This window comes from Macaca mulatta, chromosome 10 (assembly GCF_049350105.2).
Source record: "Macaca mulatta isolate MMU2019108-1 chromosome 10, T2T-MMU8v2.0, whole genome shotgun sequence".
Taxonomy (NCBI): Eukaryota; Metazoa; Chordata; class Mammalia; order Primates; family Cercopithecidae; genus Macaca; species Macaca mulatta.
In genome coordinates, this window is record NC_133415.1 from 100353209 (window position 1) to 100370661 (window position 17453).

At 40.3% G+C, this 17453-nt stretch overlaps 1 protein-coding gene across 16 annotated transcripts in view; it reads left to right on the forward strand.

The window, feature by feature from the left end:
* NCOA3 (nuclear receptor coactivator 3) overlaps positions 1 to 17453 on the forward strand; it is a 159269-nt gene that overhangs the window by 34418 nt on the left and 107398 nt on the right. Inside the window, exon 2 of one of the 16 annotated variants that reach the window (XM_077951949.1) lies at positions 8811 to 8929. The exons of the other annotated variants lie outside the window; for them this stretch is intronic. The gene's annotated coding sequence lies outside the window, so the exon portion shown is untranslated. The remainder of the gene's footprint in view (positions 1 to 8810; positions 8930 to 17453) is intronic. 16 annotated transcript variants of the gene reach the window in all.

Sequence of the window (17453 nt, forward strand, 5' to 3'; positions counted from 1 at the left end):
TATGATAAATTTTTTTTGTAGAGATAGTGTCTTGCTACATTGACCATGTCTCAAGTGATCCTCCTGCCTTGGCCTCCCAAAGTGTTGGGATTACTGGCATGAGCTCCCCACCATCTGGCCAATGGACGTTAATGCTTACCTGGTATATGCAAAGCACCCTAGGAGATAGAAAGTTTTGCAAGAAAAGGTTCCTGCCCAAAAAGGAGCTTATTTTTTGGTGCAGACAATATATCCTATACACATTTTGTCTCCTTTTACAGGATAATATTGTGTTATCATTTACTGCAAAACAAATTGTTGTCATGCCTTTGTCATTCTAAAGCTTGTAGGGGCTCTTTGCCTCTTTATTAAGTGATGATTGATGTCTCTGCTTTGAGTTCTTATTTATTTATTTTAAAAATAGAGATGGGTCTCACTTTGTTGCCCAGGCTGGTCCCAAACTCCTGGTTTCAAGCCATCCTCCTGCCTGGGCCTCCCAAAATCCTGGGATTACCGGTATGAAGCCATTGTGCCTGGCCTCATTGTTTTTTTTTTTTTGTTTTGTTTTTTGTTTTTTGTTTTTTGTTTTTTTTGAGACAGAACCTTGCTCTGTCACTCAGGCTGGAGTGCAGTGGCGCAATCTCGGCTCCCTGCAACCTCTACCTCGTGGATTTAAGCAATTCTCCTGCCTCAGCCTCCTGAGTAGTTGGGATTACAGGTGTGCACCACCACACCTGGCTAGTTTTGTTTTTTTGTATTTTTAGTAGAGATGGGGTTTCACCATGTTGGTCAGGCTGGTCTCAAACTCCTGACCTTGTGATCCACCCGCCTCGGCCTCCCAAAGTGCTGGGATTACAGGCGTGAGCCACTGCGCCCGGCATGTTTTGTTTTCAGCAAAGAAGTTCTTCATATTTATAGATGCTGTCTGGATTATAGGATATGGTATCTATCCGTATACAACTGAGTTCTCTACATTTCCTTGGTCTGGAAGGGATTGAATCTTTTAGACAAGGAGAAGGAAAGTTGGTAAAAGTAGTGCTTTTCAGTTAAGTTCTTTACTTGTAGAGTTGTAAATAACTTATCTGAGAAGTAAATTGAGTGTAATTTACTTTTGCCTGTGGTCACCACTTCTACGTCGTAATGGAGTGTTTTTCTATAGAAAGGTTATAGAATGTAACTCAAACATTTTTATGATAATCTGGGGGGAAGTGTTGAGATTATAGGTGTGAGCCATTGCACCTGGCCTATTTTATATTCTACTAGGAAAGAAAATGTAAAACTGCCAAATTAGCTACTTCAACAAATGACCACCTATAAAAACCAAAGAGTTTAATAGATTTTTTTTGTTTTGTTTTTGTTTTTTTTGAGATGGAGTCTTGTTCTGTTACCCAGGCTGGAGTGCAGTTGGCACGATCTCAGTGCACTGGAACCTCTGCCTCCCAGGTTCAAGTGATTCTCCTGCCTCAGCCTCCCAAGTAGCTGGGGACTACAGGTCCTTGCCACCACGCCCGGCTAATTTTTTCTGCTTTTAGTAGAGATTGGGTTGCACCATGTTAGCCAGGATGGTCTTGATCTCCTGACCTCGTTGTGATCTGCCTGCCTCGGCCTCCCAAAGTGCTGGGATTACAGATGTGAGCCAATGTGCCTGGCCTTTTTGTTTTTTTTTTTTTGAAACAGAGCTTCACTTTCTCGCAGGCTGGACTAAAGTGGCTCGATCTTGGCTCACTGCAACCTCTACCTCCCAGGTTCAAGTGATTCTCCTGCCTCAGCCTCCTGAGTATCTGGGATTACAGGCGCCTTCCACCATGCCTGGCTAATTTTTGTATTTTTAGTAGAGACGGGGGTGTCACCATGTTGGCCAGGCTGGTCTTGAACTCCTGACCTCAGGTGATCCACCCACCTTGGCCTCCCAAAGTGCTAGGATTACAGGCATGAACCACCGCGCCTGGACTAATAGGTTTTTAAGCTCCAACTCTGGGGGAAAAAAACCCAAGATGATTAAAAATGTCCCATTTAGATGATCTTTAGTTGACTTGACACAGTCTTTGGGTCTGGACTGCTATAGTAATTCATGATGTGGTTTTTTAAGGCACCACATTAGAAGCAAGAATAATATTAATTTATTTGGGTTAGAGAGTAGTGGTGAACCCGAGCTTGTAACATTCTGTTTAAGAGAGTTTGATGTTCCAGTCTGTAACTGCAATTGGAAGAGCTTTGGAAAAATGATTTGTGAACATGTAAGATAATTTTTAAAAACATAATTTTCTCTGCCTCCTGAAAGAAGTTTGTGTTTCGTAAATAACCAGCATTATTACTATTCTTCTCTTTCTTTTTTTTTCTTGAGACAGAGTCTCACTTTGTCGCCCAGGCTAGAGTGCAGTGGTGTGATCTCAGCTCACTGCAACCTCTGCCTCCTGGGTTCGAGTGATTCTCCTGCCTCAGCCTCCTGAGTAGCTGGGATTACAAGATTACAGGCGTGTGCCACCATGCTGGTCTAATTTTTGTATTTTTAGTAGAGACAGGGTTTCCTCATGTTGGCCAGACTGGTCTCGAACTCCTGACCTTGTGATCCGCCCGCCTTGGCTTCTCAAGGTGTTGGGATTTCAGGCGTGTGCCCCTGCGCCCAGCCACTATTCTTCTCTTTCAGATGAATGTGAGAGATGTTTAGTTTTCAGAAACTGGAGAAGATGTTATATTCTCCCTCTTCCCTGTTAAGTTTCAGCATCTGTTCTGGCTGTTTTACTTTTTCCCGAACCTTTTACTTAGAGCAAAAACTTGGATGAATTGATTTCAAGACTTCACTTTGCCTTTGGGTAAGGTTTTCCTTAGTGGTTTGCCTAAGTTGTGTTTTAGTATCTTTCTTGGGTTGCTTAGTTTTTTCAGCCTTTGGGACAATCTGTTGACTTAGTTGTGAATTTTGGCTTTTCATTTCTTGTGCCATATAATTTGTATGTGCTGCCAGGCGTGGTGGCATGTTCCTGTAGTCCCAGCTAGTTGATAAAGGGCTTGATAAGCTACTTGATAAGGTGGTAGGAGGTAGCTTGATCCCAAGAGTTTGAGGCTGCAGTGAGCTATGGTCATGTCATCGTACTGCATGTAGCCTGGGTGACAGAACAAGACCCTGTCTCTAGGAAAAAATAAAATAAAAGTTGTGCTAATAGAACATAAACTCTGAGGGCTGGGAGTTATCTGTTTTGTTTACTGCTGTATCCTTGGTGCTCAGAATGGTGGCAGACTCAGAGTAGGTACTCAAATATTTGCTGAATAAATTTAGAGTAGCAGTAGCAGGTTTTTATTATTGAGCACACACTGAATGGCAAAGTACTAAGCTCTTTGAATGGATTTGGTGGTTTTTCCATATTATAGCTTATTTGCTGTCCATATGATAGTTTATCAGTGGGTGTGAGGGAAGAAGGAGGAGATGAAGCCAGAGTTGTTGAGGATGCTGCTAGCTATTACTAAATTTCATCAAGTTTAGGATACCATCAATTATAGAACACAACATTATTTTACGTATTACTAGGTCTCAAACTCCCGGCCTCAAGTGATCCACTGCCTCGGCCCCCCAAAGTGTTGGGATTACAGGTGTGAGCCACTGCACCCGGCCTATTTTATGTACTACTGGGAAAGAAAATGTAAAACTGCCAAATAAATAATTGGATACTGTCAATAGCATGACATATTCTGAATTTAAAGATGTAAAAATATGAACAAACCCCCAAATATTTAAGGGATACTAGTTTTACATAAACTCTCATTTAGCAATCATGAAACCTTCTAGAGGTTTCTATCTTCATTTGAGAGAGGAGGAAATTGAAGCCCATGGGTTAATTACATAAGCTGTCCACGTAGAGGATCCAGATTGAGGTCTCTCAGATTTCAGAGGCCGTGCCCTTTTTACCACCCTACATTGCCTTAGGAGTCAAGGAAATAAAATAGTACATTGGCCTGTCAACTTTGGCTTGAAGATACTTAGTTGGCATGGCTTTAAGCATTTTCTTTGTAATTGATTTTTCCTATTTTTCCTTAAAATCAAATTTCTTGGCCGGACGTGGTGGCTCATGCCTGTAATCCCAGCACTTTGGGAGGCCGAGGAGGGCGGATCATCTGAGGTCAGGAACCCCGTCTCGACTAAAAATACAGACATTAGCTGGGCATGGTGGTGGGTGCCTGTAATCCGGCTACTTGAGAGGCTGAGGCAGGAGAATTGCTTGAACCCAGGAGGTGGAGTTTATAGTGAGCTGAGACAGCACGATTACACTGCAGCCTTGGCAACAAGAATGAAACTCTGTCTCAAAAAAAAAAAAAATAAAAATAAAAAAACCTCAAATATCTTTGAATTTACTCTGTGCTAGCTACTCTGTGTGTCTGTGTGTATACAAAACAATATAAGGTCTTATCTCTTCTCGAGGAATTTATAGTCTGTTTGGGGAGATGAGAAAGAAACATGAAAGTTAGATAACTAGAGAAGATTTAAATAACATTTCAGAGAATAATGCAAGAGGTTTAACAAGGCAATGAAGGATTAATTGCCAAATAAATTGTACAAATAATTGCTTTTGGAGTTCAGAGGAAGAAATGATTGCTTGGGGCTGGGGTAATCTAGGGAAGGATGTAAATGAATTCCTGGGAGATATTTTCAGTTAGTGAGCTTATTTACTTTACCTTTAAAATCGTATTAATGTTTGTTACAAATGGAACTGCAAACTGTTTGAACGTGAACTGTTGTATCTTAATTTTTTAAACTCTCCATATGAGAGTGCAGGAGCTACTACCCCAGAGAAAAGGAGATCATGCTTTCTACATGTGTTTGCTTCTATTGTATCAAATAGATGGAGAAAGTATTCATTTTTAGAAGAAAAATCTTTGAGTGAAAAGAAAGGGGAACTCCCTGTCCCTAAATTCCTTGAGTGTCACTCTCGCCACTTTTACAATCAGTTGTACTTTGTGAGTCATTGCCAAGGTTACTTTTTGTGACTTTCAGCATTCATGATTAACTTCTAAAGGGTGGAAACAAGCATCCCCTTTGTATCACTAATGTTCTCTCTGTCTCCCCTCCCCCTTCCCCGCTCCCCTCCCCTCCCTTCCCCTCCCCTCCCCTCCCCTATTCCGCTTCCCTCCCCCCTTCCCCTTCCCCCTGCTCCTCTCCCCTCTGTCTCCTCAGGCTCAAAGGATCCTCCCACCTGTCTCCTGAGTAGTTGGGACCACAGGTGTGTGTCACTGTGCCCGTTTAATTTTTAATTTTTTTGTAGAGTTGGGGCTTTTCTAGGTTGTTGCTCAGGCTGGTCTCGAACTCCTGGCCTCAAGTTACCCGCCTGCCTTGCAAGGCCTCCCAAAGTGCTGGGATTACTGGCAGTAATCCTTCATACCATTTTGAAGCAAAGACTAGACATTATATAATTATATAATTTCCTTAAGTATCTATAAAAGATACACCTGTCATAAGAAGCAAACTATACATTATTACATCTAGAAAAACTACATTAATTTCTTAGTAGTGTCAAATACACAGTCACTATTCAGTTTTCTAGTTCTCTCTTCTCATTTTTTAATTAGTTGGAATCAGATTCAAACAAGATGCAGACATTGCAGTTTGGTTTTTATGCATCCTAAGTCTCTGTTAGTATAGGTTTTCTCTTCCATCTCTTTTTTCCTTCCAATTTATCAAATTATTTTTTGCCCTGTAGAGTTTTTTTTTGGGAGGGGCAGAGCTGTGTCACCCAGGCTCGAGTGCAGTGCTGTGATCATAGCTCACTGTAGTCTCAAACTCGTCAGCTCAAGCGATCCTCCTACCTCAGCCTCCCAAGTAGCTGGAATTAAAGGTGCACACCACCATACCAGCTACATTTAAAATTTCTTTTTTGTGGAGAACGGGCTCTTGCTTTGTTACTCAGGCTGTTCTGAAACTCCTGGCCTCAAGTGATTCTCCTGTCTTGGCCTCCTAAAGTGCCAGGATTAGAGGCACAAGTAACCATGCCTAGCTTCCTGTAGAGTTTCTTACTGTCTGGATTTTGCGGAGTATATCTTTATGGTGGTCTTTCATTGTGCCCTCTGTCCTCTCTCTCTCTATTTTTAAAATGGTAGTTAGCTTTCAAGTCTTGATCAGTTTCTGGTTCAGTTATTTTTGACAAGTGTATTAATTATCTGTTGCTGCATAACAAATTGTCTCCAATCTTGACATCTTAAACCAGCATTTATTGGTCCCAGCACCTCAGGAGGCTGATGTGGGAGGATTGCTTAAGCCTGGAAGTTTGAGGCTGCAGTGAGCTGTGTTTGCACCTGTGAATAGGCAACTCCTAGGCAAGACCCTGTCTCTAAAAAATAAAAATTGGCTAGGCATGGTGGCTCACGCCTGTAGTCCCAGCACTTTGGGAAGCCCAGGTAGGTGGATCATCTGAGCCCAGGAGTTTGAGACCAGCCTGGGCAACATGACAAAACCCCATCTATACAAACACTACAAAAATTATCCAGGCATGGTGGCACATACCTGTAATCCCAGCTACTTGGGAGGCTGAGACAGGAGGGAGGATCTCTTGAGCTGGGAGGTGGAGGTTGCAGTTCGCTGAGAACATACCACTGTACTCCAGTCTGGGTGACAGCAAGACTTTGTTTCAAAACAAAACAAACCTCCCAAACTCCTTAGTATTTATTATCTTCCACAGTTTCTGAAGGTTAGCACTCTGGGAGTAGCCTAGCTGGGTGGTTCTGGTTTTAGTGCTCTCAATGGGTTGCAGTCATCTGAAGGTTTAACAAAGGCTGGAGGATTTGCTTTCGAGGTGGCTTACTCAGTGGCCATTGATGGGAGGTCTCAGTTTCTGCCTGAGTGTCCTAAAGGTACTGCCAGAGCTAGTGATCAGGGAGAAGGAGAAAAGGAGGAGAGAATTTGAAATGCCTTTATGACCTCAGAAGTGACAGCTTGTCACTTTTCTTTTGGTCACATAGACCAACTTTGATACAGTGTGGGAGGGGACTGCTTAAGTTCATCAATACCTAGAGATGGGTGTCGCTGGCGATGTCATCTTGGTGCTGGCTACTACAGTGAGACTACTTCCCAGGGAGTGTGGTTTATCAGAAGACACATACCTGTTTTCCTTTGAGTTGTTAATATTAGCAGATACTGTAAATAAAAACTTTTTCTTTGTTTTTTTTTTTTTTTTTGAGAGAGTCTTGCTCTGTTGCCCAGGCTGGAGTGCAGTGGTGTAATCTCTGCTCACTGAAACCTCCACCTTCTGGGTTCCAGTGATTCTTCTGCCTCAGCCTCCTGAGTAGCTGGGACTACTGGTGTGCACCACCATGCCTGGCTCAGTTTTGTATTTTTAGTAGAGATGGGGTTTCACCATGTTGGCCAGGCTGGTCTCGAATTCCTGACCTTAGGTGATCCGCCTGCCTTGGCCTTCCAGGGTGTTGGGATTACAGGCGGTGAGCCACTGTGCCCAGCCAAGAAAAACTTTTTCTAATCAAGTATTTGGTTACCTCGTGTGGGTACAGTTTACATAGGAAAGATGGGATTATGTTAGACTCTCTTTATTTACTAGTATTTAAAATAACAAGTTGGTTTACTAGTATTCTCCTGTGTTAAAAGAACCATTTTTTTCTCAAAGTTTTTAAAAAAACTTTATTTTGAAATAATTTTAGACTTTTGGGAACGTTGCAAAAATAGTAGAGTTTTCCTGTATACTCCACCCAGGTTTCCCCAATTTAATAACTTGCATGGCCATGTTATAGTGATCAAAACTAAGGCTAACACTGGTGTAATACTGTTAACTAAGTAGCGCATATTGTCAAATTTTCACGATTGTGTTTTTTTTTTTTCTGTTCCAGGATCCAATTCTATTCTTTATTAATCTCTCCCTTTTTTGGGGGGGGAGTTATTTTGTAATTTTTCAAGTGTTTTTTTTTTCAGTTAGGTGTAGCATGTCCATGATAATATATCTTTATTTGTCCTTATTCAATACTACTTTTTTTTTTTTAAGGCAGGGTCTCACTGTCACCCAGACTGGAATGCAGTTGTGCTGACAAGGTTTACTGCAGCCTCAACCTCCTGGGTTTAAGTGGTCCTCCTATGTAGCTGGTACCGCAGGCATGTGTCAGCATGCCTGACTTATTGTTGTGGGTATTTAAAAAATTTTACGAAGTTTGTATTTTGTTTTAGATGTTGCCTTTATATTAAAATTCTTATGTAATAGACTTAGTGGGCACCCCCCTCCCCACATTTTTTGGTTATTTTCTGTTGGTTTCTTACTTTGAATACTATTGAAATTACCTAGTAACTTTTTCTTCCCAGGCATTTGATTTAAAGTAATATCTTTTTCTTTCAGTTACTATCAAGTAATCAGTTTTTTTTTTTTTTTTTTTTTTTTATCTCTTCATACTTCAGTTTTTGGATAGTTGTGCTCTCTACATTGTTGGAACATATAGTCATTATGTAGTATAATGTGTCACTTAGAACCCCCATTCAGGTTTTTACAGATAAATATATATTTAATACCCACTACCATTTTTATGTTGATATGGACTTTCCAGTTATTTGGGTCATCTGGAATTCATTTTCTCTAATAAATTCCTCAGGAAGAGCTTATGGGAACAGTATTCCTTGTGTTCCACTATGTTTAAAAAGTTTGTCTGGCTTGGTGATGATAAAATTCTATTCCACAGTATTTGAAATATGTCATTCCACTGTCTTCTGGCACAGAGCATAGCTGTTACAGTATCATGTCGACCTGTTTTTCTTTGAGCAATGTAGCCTTTTTTTTTTGTCATTGTTTAGATGTCCACAGGATTTTTTTGTTAGTAGTCTTTTTTTTTTTTTTTTTTTTTTTTTTTTGAGACAGAGTCTCACTTTGTTTGCCCAGGCTGGAGTGAAGTGACAGGATCTCAGCTCGCTGCAACCTCTGCCTTCCAGGTTCAAGGGATTCTCCTGCCTTAGCCTCCCTAGTAGCTGGAACTACAGGTGCGTACTACCATGCCCAGCTAATTTTTGTATTTTTAATAGAGACAGGGTTTTGCCATGTTGGCTAAATTCCGACCTCAGGTGATCCACCTGCTTTGGACTCCCAAAGTGCTGGGATTACAGGTGTAGTCTTTGTAGTCTTATTGGTGTTGGTGGTCTCTTTTCAATATGTGTTAATAGTTTCAAGCTTCCTTCCCCTCTTCTTTTTGTCTTTTTCTCGATGTCATGAAGGTTTTCTTAGTGTTGGGTTTTTTTTCTTTGCTTTTTGTTTTTGTTGTGTTACTGCCTTGGTTTTCTTCTTTGGGACTCCTCCTGTACATATGTTGGATCATATGTGGTATATATATAGAGATGTGGTCTTGGTCTGTCGCCTAGGCTGAAGTGCAGTGGTGTGATCATGGCTCATTGCAACCTCCACCTCCTGGGCTCAAGTGATCCTCCTACCTCAGTGTCCTGAATAGCTAGGACTACAGGTGCATGCCATCATGCCTGGCTAATTTTTGTATTTTTTGTAGAGGTGGGGTTTTGCCATGTTGCCCAGGCTGGTCTAGAACTCCTGAGCTCAAGTGATCCTCCCACCTCACCCTTCCAAAGTGTTGGAATTACGGGTGTGAGCCACTGCACCAGGTCTGTATATTGTTTATGTGAGATAAACCTCTCTTTTGTTTCCTCACTTGTATAACCAACTGTCCTCTGAACCTTTTCATTTAGATTTCTAATGGACAGCTGAAGCACAACATGTCCCAAACCGATCTCATCATCTTCCCTGTAAGATCTTCACTAAAGCCTTTTCTTTCTCATTGTTGGTCATTCATTCTTGCTGTTGCTTAGGCCTAAAAACCTTGACTACTCTTTTATCTCCTTGCTATTTTTAAGATATATCTAGTGTCTGGCCACATCTGAATAATTCCACTGAACCAACATTTTCTGTGAGTTATTGTAATAACATCGTAACAGGTCTTCCTGCATTTTACTCTTGTTTCCTTACAGCCTGTTAGTAACATAATAGCTGGAGGGATCTTTTACAATCCTAAACTAGTTTGTCAGTCCTCTCTTTTAGACTACATAGAGGTTTCTTATTTCACCCGGAGTAGCAATGAAAGTTCTTACTTTGTTTCCATGAGACTCTGTGACTTGCCTCTGTTTTTTTGTTTTGTTCTGTTTTGTTTTGTTTTTTTAAAGACCAAGTTTCCCTCTTGTTGTCCAGGCTGGAGTGCAGTGGTGCAATCTTGGCTCACTGCAACCTCTGCCTCCCACGTTCAAATGATTCTTCTGCCTCAGCCTCCCAAGTTGCTGGGATTACAGGCATGCGCCACCACGCCCAGCTAATTTTGTATTTTTAGTAGAGATAGGGTTTCTCCATGTTGGTCAGGCTGGTCTTGAACTTCCTACCTCAGGTGATCTACCTGTCTTGGCCTCCCACAGTGCTGGGGTTACAGGCGTAAGCCACCGCGCCTGGGCTGCCTCTGTTGTATCTCTGATCTCACCTATCATTCCTGTCTTCCTTGTTCATTCTTGATCCAGTATTGTTCTTCATCCAGTGCAGGCACATTCTTGCCTTTGGGTATGCCCTTTCTTGGAATGTTGTTTCTGTCATATATCTGATTAAGTTCCTCATCTCTTTAAAGTCTCAATTCTTACACTCTTAATGAGGCCCACTCTTACCACCCTATTTAATACTGGAGCCTCTGACCTTATAGCATGAATGCTCTAACATATTAATACTTTACTTATTTATTGTGTTTAATTATAAAGCATATGCTCCACAAGAACAAGAATCCTAGTCCCCCTTGCTCACTGATATATCTCAAACACTTAAATCTAAGTGCCTGGCATATGGTAGATGTTCATCATTCGTTTGTCTAGTGAATAACTATACCCTGTATTTCCTTGAAAGGATGATGTCCTCCTAAAGCCATTCTCCCACCCCTGTCTGTGGTGTTAAGATGTTTTTCTGTGTCATAGCATGTCATTTCTTTTTAAACCCTGTGGTGGGAGTACATTAGGAAAGTTCCTAGTCTTTGTTGGGTTTATTTTTATTTTATTATTTTTTACGATGGAGTCTCGCTCTGTCACCCAGACTGAAGTGCAGTGGCATGGTCTCAGCTCACTGCAACCTCCACCTCCTGGGTTCAAGCGATTGTCATGCTTTAGCCTCCTGAGTAGCTGGGATTACAGGCGCCTGCCACCCCCCCTTGATAAGTTTTTTTATTTTTTATTTTTTAATTTTTAGTGCCAGGCTGGTCTTGAACTCCTGACCTCAGGTGATCCACCTGCCTCGACCTCCCAAAGTGCTGCAATTACAGGTGTGAGCCACCACGCTCAGCCTTTGTTGGTTTTATTTTAGCTTCCTGTGTTTTTAGGCTGGGACTGTTTCTGGAAATCCATTTAAGATGGAAGTTGACTCTGAAATTGGTTGAATAAAGTTAGGGTGGTTTATTAATGTAGAGGAATTGTGAGTTACCACTTGTCATATATGTAAGATAATTTCTTGTTTGTTTCCTTACTCTCTGAGCCTAATAAAAAAAGTTTCCTTTAAAAAAAAAATTCATTTCTAGGCCAGGTGTGGTGGCTCAGACCTGTAATCCCAGCACTTTGGGAGGCCGAGGCAGGCGAATCATCTGAGGTCAGGAGTTCCAGACCAGCCTGTCCAACATGGCGAAACCCCCTCTCTACTAAAAATACAAAAAATTAGCTGGGCATGGTGGCGGGCGCCTGTAATCCTAGCTACTCAGGAGGCTGAGGCAGGAGAATCACTTGAACCTGGGAGACAGAGATTGTAGTGAACTGAGATCATGCCACTGCACTGCAGCCTGGGTGGCAAGAGTGAAACTCCATCAAATAAAATAAAATAAATAAAATAAAATAGTCTCTTTTACTGCATTTTTCAGTGGCAGTTTGAGAAGAAGGCGTGGCACATGTCAATAGACATTAACATGCAATTGACAAATGCCTTTAAAAAAGTGTATGTCTATATTATGTCAATGTTTTTATAATTCTGTTTCAGCAAATCAAGAGAGTTGCAGTAATCTAGAAAGGATTTATGTCATGATAGTTTACTGTGTAGTCTCCCCAAGAAGGGCCACTGTGTTCTGCGTAATGCTATTAGGCACAAGATGTGAAATAATATCTGTGAGGTCTTCATTTGGTGACTATGATAAAATCAATTAGCATTTTAAAGGGCTTCTTAAAAATACCATTTAATGAATTATAAAAATTATTAGTGAGTTATTATTGAGAACATTTGTTAAATTAGTGTTTTCTTTGTTTGGATTGGATGTAATGCATAAACTTCAAAGATGTAAAAACTTTATTTAAAAAAAATTTTTAATTTTTTGTAGAGATGGGAGTCTCACCGCGTTGCCTAGGGTGGTCTCGAGCTCTTGGGCTCAAGTGATCCTCCCACCTCAGCCTCCAAAAGTGTTAGATTACAGTCCTGAGCCATCACGCCTAGCCTTACTTTTCTATCACCTGTGGAGAACATGTATTAACTTTGTAATAAAAAAGTTTTTAGGCCTGGTGCTGTGGTCTTGCCTGTAATGCCAGCACATTGGAAGGCTGAGGTGAGAGGATCACTTAAGCCCAGGAGTTCAAGGCCAGCCTGCGCAACATGGCAAGACCCCGTATTGACAAAAAATTTTTAAAAAGTTAGCTGGGCATGGTGTGGTTAAAAAAAAAAAATTAGCTGGTCACAGGATGACAGGTACCTGTGGTCCCAGCTACCTGGGAGGCTGAGACATGGCAATCACTTGAGACCAGGAGGTTGAGGCTACAGCAGACTATGATCTGTCCGCTGTACTCCATCCTGGGCAACAGAGTGAAGACTCTGTCTCAAAAAAAAAAAAAAAAAGTATATCTATATCTATGTCTATCTTCTGTATTTTCTATAAATTGGTGGTGGTTGGATCTAGAGGCTTGAGCACAGATGATTTAATGAGATCAGTTTCCAGGTTTTCAGATTCACAACCTTTTGTTCTCTTAAATTCTTCTTCTTCTTTTTTTTTGGAGACAGAGTCTTCCTCTGTCACCAGGCTGGAGTGCAGTGGCACAATCAAGGCATTGCAGCCTCGACCTCCCAGGCTCAAGTAATCCTCCTACCTTAGGTTTCCTAAATAGCTGGGACTACAGGTGCATGCCACCACCATGCCTGGCTAATTTTTGTAATTTTTTTATAGAGACATGATTTCACCATATTGCTCAGGCTGGTCTCAAACTCCTGAGCTCAAGCAATCTGCCTACCTTGGCCTCCCAGAGTGCTGGGATTACAGGTGCGAGCCACTGTGCCTGGCTGTTCTTTTAAATTTTTAAGTTGGCCTGAGAAAGCTTGCAGAGCCTTATTCTCCAGATGTCTCTTTTTACAATTATTCTTCTAACTGCCAAAAGAAAGTAAGAAGTCTCCCATTTTACTGTGTTGTATTTCAATTTTTTTTTTTAAAGAATTTGAAGGCCAGACGCAGTGGCTCACACCTGTAATCCCAGCACTTTGGGAGGCCGAGGTGGGCAGATCACCTAACGTTAGGAGTTTGAGACCAGCCTGACCAATATGGAGAAACCCCATCTCTACTAAAAATACGAAATTAGCCGGTTGTGGAGGTGCATGCCTGTAATCTCAGCTACTCGGGAAGCTGAGGCAGAATAATTGCTTGAGTCTGGGAGGCGGAGGTTGCTGTGAGCTGAGATCGTGCCATTGCACTCCAGCCTGGGCAACAAGAGCAAAACTCTGTCTCAGTTAAAAAAAAAAAAAAAAAAAAAGTTAGGGGGGTTTGAAACACATGGGCAATTGGAAATATTGGTGTCAGAGTTTAAAAACTGAATGACTCTCAATGGCTGGTTAACAAACGACCTATTAGTTGGTTTCTAAGTGTGTTTTTATCTGAATTGAGGTGGGAGTTAATCAAATTGCTCTCTGAGAGATCATGAAAACATAATTTTTGATGGTAGTTCACTGAGACTTTTATCTTGTAATTAAGATTATACTGAAAGAATTGAACGACATTGCTTTCACATAACTCCTTCCATGTATTTAATCTACTCATGTCAGCACATTTTTTTAATCTTACAAAAAATGAATGCATGTTGGTGGTGGGAGAGGGACAAAACACCTTGCCCGTTGTAGCTGAACAGATTCACTCACAGTGAAAAGTGTATTTTTTATGTATATATTACCCAAATTTGTAATATGTTTATGTTTTGAACAATTACATCCTAATAATGATCATAGTAACTCAGAATAAGATGTTTTTCAACACTTAGACCTCATGATCAGGTGGAATTTAATTATTTCAGTTTATATATCTTTTTTTCAGATACAGGATAATAAAATACATTCAAGTGTAAAATGGCATTTCCTCATGGTTAAATTCTGGGGAAGAAGAATGGAAATTTTATATTTCAGGAAAAAGGAAGAGTTGTAAAATTTCTGACTAAGAGATGATGATCTAGGTTCTTTTCAATACATGAGAATGATATAACAGCTTATTAAAACTCATAATATCTTGGAAGTGACTGCTTTGTAACTAAATTGATGAAAAATTTAAATGTCAACTTGCAAATGTTCTGGGGCCCATAGTTTTTCAAGAATCTTCTGGTAGGTACTTGAGCAAAAACATTCAAGTCCTTTGGTACCTGTTTGTTGTCAGTCTCTGTGCTGGCTGCGTTGGTGATGTAATGACACGTTCCCTGAATTGACACATTCCTGTCTTTCAAGGAGTAGACTTTCTACAGCAACCGACTTAATTTATGTCTGAAGGAAAGACATATAACTGTACACACTAAAGATCTTTACATTTCGTGTTTTTATAAACAGAATTACAAATGCATATTTTGTATTTGAAATTTTAAGACCCCTCCCCTCCAGGGTGTGTATATGTTTCTTTATGAAAGTACAGGCTGGAAGAGAAATTTTCCTACTAAGATGAATGTTTCTTTTTGACAGTGATTAAAAGATGATTAAAACAGTGGTGATTCTTTGGAAAAATTTTAAACATGTATTTTTAAAAAAATGGAAAAACATCATTTGTTTATGCCATAGCAATTTATTTTGCCCACATAGGAAACAAAGGGAAAAGAAGAATTTTTATATGGTTCAATATTTCACTGTTAAGATAACTTAATATGTATGTATCCTTCCATGAGGAATAAATAGGAAGGCTAAAATAGAAAGGTTAATGTAAATATTTTTTAAAACTAAATTTTTAGGTTTTTAAAAAATTTTAATTTTACTGTTGTTTTTTGGGCTTTAAGGAAGCTCCATATCTCTAGGTTTTAAAATCCTAATGCACCAGGTTGGCCCTTTTGCTGAGGATGAGGCACTTTTGTGGTAATGTTGCCATGGTGACTGCTTGCCAAGTGCTGTCTCAAGGTCACTCATCACTCATAGCCCTGAATATTTGGATTTTGTTAAGGGAAAAATAACACTCAATTGATAAAATGAAGTTAATTATCACATCACGTTGCTAGAAGCAAATCTAGCAAAATTATACTTATAAACAGCATTTTGTGTCAGTATTGATAAATTGTGTTTTTTTGAATATTGAGTTTTAACCTGCCAGATTAGAAGGCTAATGGAAAATCTATAAATTAGCCATAGCCCATATTGTAATACTTTGATTTTATTCCATTTCTGACTTTTAAAAATGCAGCAGCGTAATTTTATTATGGTTATGTTTGAAGATATCTAAACATATTTCCCTCAATATTTGCTTTTTGATTTAAGAGCAAAGATTTCTTAGGATTTATTTTTTCTTCTAGTAAACTTAGCTTGAAGTTGCCAGTTGCTTAAGCCCTTGTCCATATAAGAATAGGATGATCATTATGTTTCCCCAAACCAGATTGCAGAGATCTACTATCTACCTAGCTTTTATTTCATCTATTCTTTGTCTCATACTGCTGTTAATTTTCCTTGTTCTTACTTTCTAGGTTTCAATTTTTTTTTTTTTTTGTTATATACAAACATTATACCAGAAAAGCTGTTCATTAAAGGTTTTTGTTGTTATTATCAAACCAGTTTTCAGTAAAGGAAAATATGAAAAGAAATTCCCCTTTGCATTAGTCTATATTTCATCTGGGTCTTGTTCTAGAGAGAAAAATCAGAGCTATATGTCTTCATTAGGATGAAAGGTGACTTTGAAATCAGAGATGAAAAGCATTACTGTAAAAAGGAAAAATGTGATTGAAACAAAAACATACTTTTCAAAATACATGGTTAGTTTTTTTTTTTTTTTGAGACAGGGTTTTGCTCTGTCACCCAGGCTGGATGGAGTGCTTGGTTCACTGTAACCTCTGCCTCCAGGGCTCAAGGGACCCTCCCACCTCAGCCTCCCGAGCAGCTGGGACTACAAGCACATACCACCATGTCCAGCTAATTTTTGTAGAGATGGGGTTTTACCATGTTGCCCAGTCTGGTCTTGAATTCCTGGGCTTAACAGATCTACTCGCTTTGGCCTCCTGAAGTGTTAGGATTACAGGCGTGAGCCACGGCGCCTGGCCTGAAAATTTGGTCTTTTTTTTTTTTTTTTTCTTTTTTTTTTTTTTGAGACAGAGTCTTGCTCTGTAGCCCAGGCTGGAGTGCAGTGGCCGGATCTCAGCTCACTGCAAGCTCCGCCTCCCGAGTTTACGCCATTCTCCTGCCTCAGCCTCCCGAGTAGCTGGGACTACAGGCGCCCGCCACCGCGCCCGGCTAGTTTTTTTTTTTGTATTTTTTAGTAGAGACGGGGTTCCACCATGTTAGTCAGGATGGTCTAGATCTCCTGACCTCGTGATCCGCCCGTCTCGGCCTCCCAAAGTGCCGGGATTACAGGCCTGAGCCACCGCGCCCGGCCGAAAATTTGGTCTTTTAGCTAATTAGAATCTAACTAGTTCCTCTGCTTTCAGGGGAATTGGATGAATTGGTTCTCCTAAAGCATTTTCATTTCTGCTTCTATAGAGCAGACACCTTTGCAATGTCTGATCGAGATATTTTTACACTCTTGAAATTTCTTTTATTATTATTATTATTATTATTATTATTATACTTTAAGTTCTAGGGTACATGTGCATAACGTGCAGGTTTGTTACATATGTATACTTGTGCCATGTTGGTGTGCTGCACCCATCAACTCGTCAGCACCCATCAACTCGTCATTTACATCAGGTATAACTCCCAATGCAATCCCTCCCCTCTCCCCCCTCCCCATGATAGGCCCCGGTGTGTGATGTTCCCCTTCCCGAGTCCAAGTGATCTCATTGTTCAGTTCCCACCTATGAATGAGAACATGCGTACACTCTTGAAATTTCAATGAATGCAAAGCTCTGTAGATATTGTTGCAAATATGCGAGGTAGTATATGCCAGCTAATGTTTGTTTCATTTTTGCATATTTATGAAGCCAAGTATGTTATCTGATGCTATATTTGCTAATTTATTTGGAAAAAGGTGTAGATCTAAAACTCTAAGCTATGATGTTAGGCAACATGATCTAGAAAAAAGAATATTGGACTGGGAGGCGAGGGCCCTTGCACTGATCTTCTATCTTTCTTTTACTGTGT